Below are 7500 nucleotides of genomic sequence, written 5' to 3' on the forward strand. Positions count from 1 at the left end.
AGAGTCACTATTATACAACACGTGAGGGTACGCTCTCCCAACAAAGTTACAAAGAACAACAAACAGGAACTCCAAACGTACTCCAGAGGAATGCGAAGGAGAGAGAACAAATAGCTTTGTATCAACAAGGACGTTGGTTTGGTCTTCATCGTGATCTACTTCTACTGTCATACATACATAAATACATACACACACGCATATTATATATATATATATATATATATATATATATATATATATATATATATATATATATATATATATATATATATATATATATATATATATGCATGCTAATACCACGGGTACGTGTGTTCACTTATGCAAAGTAGACCACTTGGAAAAAGAAACTAACGAAGCAGAGCGCTTTCGTATATTACATCCAGTGCAAAAAATACTTTTTGCACTGAATATGTAATATACGAAAGCGCTTTCCAGACTTCTTTTAGGGTTCCCTTCAGCAGAACCTCTCAAGATTGATTTTCTCATTGCAATGACGACTGTAGAAGGGTACGCACACTTTCAAAGGCAGTAAATGCAGGTTTTTTTTTTACCTACATACAAGATTAATGCTTTGAGTTCCAGACTATGTCGTGAAATCAAAGAAAAGTTTTGTTTCGTCCTCCCCTAGCCAAGTCTAGTTCCCCCTGCGTATTTACAATGTTACATTTAGTTTCTCGTAATGTGAGTGATTATTTTTTGGACACCCTGTATGTATACATACATACATACATATATATGCAGAGTCCACTAGGAAGAGGAAAAACACACGGAGTCCGAGCGCTTTCGTGATATATTCACATTATCAAGGAGTACAGAAAAGTACTTTTCTGTTCTCCTGTTAATGTGAATATATCACGAAAGCGCTCGGACTCCGTGAGTTTTTCCTCTTCCTAGTGGACTCTGCATATTTGTGATTCACGTGTGACTTGTGAAATTTGTGCATGCACACACACACACACACACACACACACATATATATATATATATGCAAGCAATCACATCACCGTGATATAAAAATGCAAAATAACCACAGGAGAAAGGAAACTTGTAGACAGTAAGTACTTTCGTATATTACATCTTCAGACTAAATGACAGAGATACAGAGTAGGGTTTAAATATAAGTATCAGGTGGCAACCATAGGGGGGGAAGGGGGGAGACAATACAATGTGAGGAGGGGGGATGACCTTACCCCTATCGACCTGGCCAACACATAAGGGTCAATCTATATATATATATATAGTAAGAACAGTGTTAGGATGTAAGTATATGTTTGTCAAATTTACTTGGCAGTTCCTTTTTTTTTATCCAATAAGGTATACATAAAACCTCAGGAGTCCCAAAAGAAAGGCAGGTGCGCCTTCTTGATCAAGGAATGGTATGGAAAGAAAGAGAGAGAGAAAGGGGGAAAAGAGAAAGAAATAATGTGAGGCAGAGAGAGAGGGGGGGAATGGAAACAGAGAGGAGGAGGGAGAAAGAAAAAAAGACTGAGAGGAGAGGAAGAGAGAAGGAGAGAGAGGAGGAGCTAAAGGGAAAGATAGAGAGGAAAAGAAAAAGTGAGACAGGGCTGGAAAGAGAATGGAAGCGTGGAAGAAAGAGCCCATCACCTTGACTCGGAAGGCCCTCTCCGTCGCGTCGTGCCCCACGCAGGGCGTACAGCGCGGCAGAGCGGCGGCGTCAGTAGGAAGGGAAATTGCCGTCCCATTCCGCCTGAGCCTGAATGGATCCTCGTGAGTGATCGCCAGCCCGGGATCGGATGAGGCAATTAGCTCTGCATATTACGCGAATGAATGGATGGCGTCAATTAAAAGAGCGGACTCCCCATCCTCCCCCCCCCCATCCCCACAGGAGGAGGAAGAGGAGGAAGAGGAGGTGCCACAATGGTTGGGGGTTCAAAATCGGGATCCTTGCGACTCCATTTATCGCTTGATGGGTCATTTGTTCATATATGATCATACATACATACATACATATACACACAATATATATATATATATATATATATATATATATATATACTAATAAGAACACGGGTACGTGTGTTCACTTATGCAAAGTAGACCACTTGGAAAAAGAAACTAACGAAACAGAGCGCTTTCGTATATTACATCTTCAGTTCACTGGCAGGCGAGAACTCTAACCACAGCACCACGAGGTGTGTAATGTGTGCGTGTGTGTGGGTGTGCGTGTGTGTGAGCGCACGCGCTCGTGTGTACGAGTGTGTGTGGGTGCGTGTGTGATTGTGTATTGTCTCCCCAATCTATTTTCTATAATCATATAGTTAAAATATATATACTAGCCAAATTACCCGCGCGTTGCTGCGAGCTCGCGAATAATCCCTAATCTAACCATACCCCACCTAACTTTATCCCTTAACCCTAGCCAAAATATTTTTTTAATGAAATATAGCTTTAAACACTCCCCCTCTCAGGTGTGCGCCCCCCCTACCCCCGAAGGTTGGGAAACCCTAGTTTGAAAATACATGCATACACAAACACAAATATCATATGTACACATTCTTTTGCGTGCGTATGTGCATGTGTGTGGATTGACAATAAATGTCTACAGCTAAAAGGTGAAGAAATGTATCTCGTTTATTTATCTTCTGAATATATATGGTTATAGGGGTTTACCTGCAAAAACCTAGGAGTTTGTGAATAATCTATTTCCGCCCGCATTAAAATTAAATAAAAATAACCAACATTTCAACATTTGGTATAATTATACAATCATTTTACATGTACATGCTTTCTTCATACAAAAGCTATCATGGTTTGCGGCAACATTAATTTCACAAATATAAATAATATTTATGAACACATACAACCGTTTGTTTAATCATAGTCATTTTTGTCACAAAATGCCAATCGAATTAAGGGGACACTACGGTAGTGGCGTGTTACCCCACCATACCCCTTTAACCCTTAACCCTAGCCAAAATTATATATATATATATTTTTTTGGAAATGAAATATAGTTATCCAAGTACCTGGAGTGATAGGGTATCAGAATATATATGGTTATGGGGGTCTATCTCCAAAACACTAGGAGTTCGTGAACAAACAGACAGAAGCTACTTTTAGTATATATATATATATATATATATATATACATATATATATACACACACTTATACATACATATATATATATATATATATATATATATGAATGCAAAATGACCAACTTGAGAAGTTTAAAATTAGATGGTAAAATCTTTCTTATATTTCATCTTCATAGAAAGTATAGAAAATAGAGATTACAAGAACTTTCTGTACTCTCCAGTGGTTCTTGCATTATGTTTCCCACGATGAAGCGAGGTTTCTGCATATATGTATATATATATATATATTATATATATATATATATATATATATATGCAATAAAAACACTAGGAACGTGTCTTATAAATGCAAGGTAACCAATTAAGAAAATGAACAAACGGAGCAGAGCGCTTTCGTATATTACATCCAGTGTAAATTACAAATAAAGAGGGTACAGCAAACATAATATAGTATGACAAGAGCTTAAGGAACTACACTAGGAAAGGTAGTGGACGAATTGTCCGGGCGTGGGTCACACGTCCAGAATTCTTACATTTTGTAATTATTGGCTATTTCCTTACAAATATAATTATATATCTTATACAATCCTAAGTTAAGGTTAATGTTCTTATCACTTGTAAATTTAATCAGATAACTTTCAATTAAATTTCTTTCGACAAAATTATTGTTGATAGGGAGATTAAAAGTGCTTAAATGTTTAAAAATGGCACTTGACTCATTCCCGTCTTTGACACATTTCTTGTGTTGTTTCATCCTGACAGAAAGATCTTTTACCGTTTGGCTGATGTAGAATCTATCACATATTTTGCAAGGAACTCTGTACACACAGCCTTTTTGGCAATTTTTAGAATTATTAATTTGGTATTGTTTGATTGTGTTATTGTTTCTGAAGCATTGATATTGAAATTCTTGAGTAATTTGGGAACAATAATTAAGTTTTCTTGGTAAGGTAAAACTACTAGGTTATTACGGTCTTTGGGTTTGTTAGGCTGAAAATTGTAATAAGTTTTCCTTACAAAATTGTAACAAACATCAATGAAATGTTTAGGATATTTCAATCCAAAACTAATATCGTAAACATTTCTTATTTCCTCATCAATGTACTCGGGACTGCAGACCCGTAAAGCTCTAAGGAACGTTGATGAGAAAAATCGATCTTTTTACATTATCTGGGTGAGAAGAATAGTAATGGATGTATGAGTTTATTTTCTTAAGTGGTTACCTTGCATATATATATATATATATATATATATATATATATATATATATATATATATAAATATATATATATATATATATATATATATATATATATATATATATAAACCATGAAGGCGAGTTTTACCTTTCCCACGGAAACTATCTTTTAAATTCTTGTCTATATTTCGTCTCCGTTAGAAGTGAAAACAAACACACACACACACACAAATTACAGAAGAGATCTGAAAAAAAAACTTCCCACACAGAGTGATATATACTTGGAACAAACTGGACAAAGAAACAGTGTGTGCAAACACTATTCAAGATTTTCAGAAAAAAAATTGATGCTGAGAGATACAAAGACGGGTTACCACGAGCATAGTTCCCTTCCCGCATAATAAAACCAGGTAAATACACACCCACCCACACGGATGATTTTGAGGCTAGGTAGGATACACAATCAGAGAATAAGAGACGGGACCCAGCGATCATTGCTCCTTCCTCTTTATACCACAATTAGGTAAATACAATTAGATAAATACACACACGTACACAACACGTTGTAACTGAATTACTTCTTTCCTGTAATGAAAGGTTATCCATGCGATTTATATAATATAAAGGCTTTTGTTATTTCACCGTCGTGAATTAAAAAAAAAATCCATCACAACTGGTCAGCCATCAGCACAGAATCGCAACTATAATTCGAGAAGTGTTGCACCAAAGAATATGTAGATTTCATTAGGGGTAGCAGTTGTAGTGTTTTGAAAAATGACTAGGTCTATTTAGTTTTAGAAAATATTATTTATTTATTTATTCTTCTATGCGTCTATTTATCTATGTTTATTAATTTCATTTATCTGTTTATTTCTTCATTTATGCATCTATGTATTTATTTTGTTTATAATTGCATAATGAGTGTTAATGAGCTACTTCACACTGTCAAAATGGTCTCCATTCATCGTGACCTCATTCCCGGTCAGCTGAGGTCACGCTCGTCCAATCTGTGTCCGCGAGATGAACTTAGCCCTGAAGACACTCGCTCCTCCGAGGCCTCCGGAGGACGTCGCCGCCGAGTGAGGGAAGTCTTCGTCCACGGGTCTTCAGCGACCCTTCAAGAAACGAGATTCCACAGGGATCCTTCCCCTTGCCGTCCAGCACCCTCGGACTGGACAGGGACTTTTGACTCCGGTTTGGGTCGAGGTCGGCAGTGGAGCGTCTGGTTCCATTAGCTCGCACCGTAGAAGCCCACCGGAGGAAAAACCTCGACAAGAGAGGTAACGGCGGCGCCGTTGGAAGACGGGTCTCATTAGCCCTGGACTTCGGCCGCCTTCTTCGAGAATGGATCTCCCGTGCCAACCCGGGAGACTTCACGATCGTCCAAGGCACCGTGAAACTGGCGGAATACGGGTCTCATTAGCCCTGACCGCAGTGCCTCCTTTGGACAGGAATCCTTCGGCGCTTGGCTTGGTGCCACTGCCAAAGAGATCAGGCCGTCGAAAGCTCCTTCGACAGCCTTAGGATGCTGGTCTATGTGTTGGGTATGGGTCTCTTTAGCCCTGACCAATACTATACACCCTGCTGGAATCGAAGAGTTCTCGAAGAGAACTGGAGGCGTTGGGGGAAGTCTCTCTCAACTCCAAGTGACCTCCACACACACATGTGCACTACATACATACACGTTACACGCACACTTACATATACATACATACCTACACATATGTTACACGCACACTTACATATACATACACATACATTACACGCACACTTTCATATACATACGTACCTACACTTACACATACATTACACGCACACTTTCATATACATACATATATACACATACATTACATTCACACTTTCATATACACACATACATACACGTACACACACACAGACATACACACACGTGTGGGGTTCCCCTCAGCTGAATAACAACACACGGCTATAGGCAAAATATGCATATGATGTTTATTTTCCTTTTATTATTTGAAATCCTCAGACCAATAATTTCCTTCACCATTACAATAATTAACATTTCTCGCGCGCCGGACTAAAATCCTTGAATTGTAAGTGCCCAAAGAGAAAGGAACAAATAGTATAACATAAAAACACAAGAATGCAAGAAACCAGGAGACAGTTCACTACATGGTTACTAAGTCTGTTCCATTCGCAACCCTCTCTGTTGGTAGGCCAGATCTTGACTATTTCATTCTCAAACCCAAAGTTGTCCAATTTAAATTCATTACTGCGATTCCCGCTCCGTTTTCTTAATATGATGACCTTATCATAAAGAACCAAACCACAAACTAACGCCCTTAAAAGCACAGAGAGAGAGAGAGAGAGAGAGAGAGAGAGAGAGAGAGAGAGAGAGCGCGTACCACGCTGCCAACACCCTCCGGCGGCCACCGTGACAACGGTACGGCCGTGGTTGTTGTCAGCCAACACCCGCACGCCTCCGCCCGCCCGCGCCTAATGTGCGGCGGCATCGATTGGGCGTCCAGACGATTAAACAAACACGCCCACACCCACCACCGTGGGAACCTGCTGGGTCGACTGAAAGTGGACGTCGTGGAGGTATTGGTGGAGATAGTGGTGGTGGTGGAGGGAAAAGTGGAGGTGATGATGGAGGAAGAGGAGGAGGAGGAGGAGGAGGAGGAGGAGGAAGTGGACGGGGAGGTGGTGGTTGTGAGGGGAGAGGAGATGGTGGTGGAGGAGCAGGTGGTGGAGGTGGTGGACGAGGAGGTGGTGGAAGGGGAGATGGTGGTGAAGGAGGAAGTGGTGGAGGAGGATGTGGTGGTGGAGGTGGAGGCAGTGGTGGTGGAGGTGGTGTTAGAGGGAGAGGTGGTGATAGAAGAGTTAGTGACAATTTTGGTAAACATTTCCTTTATTCTCCTTTCTTACCTTATTTTTATTCAATTTCATATTTCTCATTCTTTTTACGCAAGTCAATAATAACCATAAATTGGCACTCTTTCAGAAATGCGGTCCTCTTAAGGTACACGAGGACACCTGGGACCGCGCTTATGATCCACCATGGGCTAGGATCACGTGTTGGACTTGTGATCGACAGCCATTTCTCTCCCGGAAGAGAGCTCAGAGCTCGTATATGACCGATCTATGAGTAATGCTGTGACCTTACACGCACACACACACACCAAACTCCCCGCCCACGAGAGTTGGAGTAACAACCCGCAGCGCAGCGATACTAATATTATTTCAACCCTAGGCGAGATTC

The 7500-nt window shown here is 40.1% G+C and overlaps 1 protein-coding gene across 4 annotated transcripts in view; it reads right to left on the reverse strand.

The window, feature by feature from the left end:
• Positions 1 to 7500, reverse strand: part of Ino80 (chromatin-remodeling ATPase INO80) — a 278764-nt gene that overhangs the window by 17572 nt on the left and 253692 nt on the right. The gene's annotated exons all lie outside the window — the stretch shown is intronic.

Source organism: Oratosquilla oratoria, chromosome 7 (genome assembly GCF_046742065.1).
Source record: "Oratosquilla oratoria isolate Oo_2021 chromosome 7, ASM4674206v1, whole genome shotgun sequence".
Classification (NCBI taxonomy): domain Eukaryota; kingdom Metazoa; phylum Arthropoda; class Malacostraca; order Stomatopoda; family Squillidae; genus Oratosquilla; species Oratosquilla oratoria.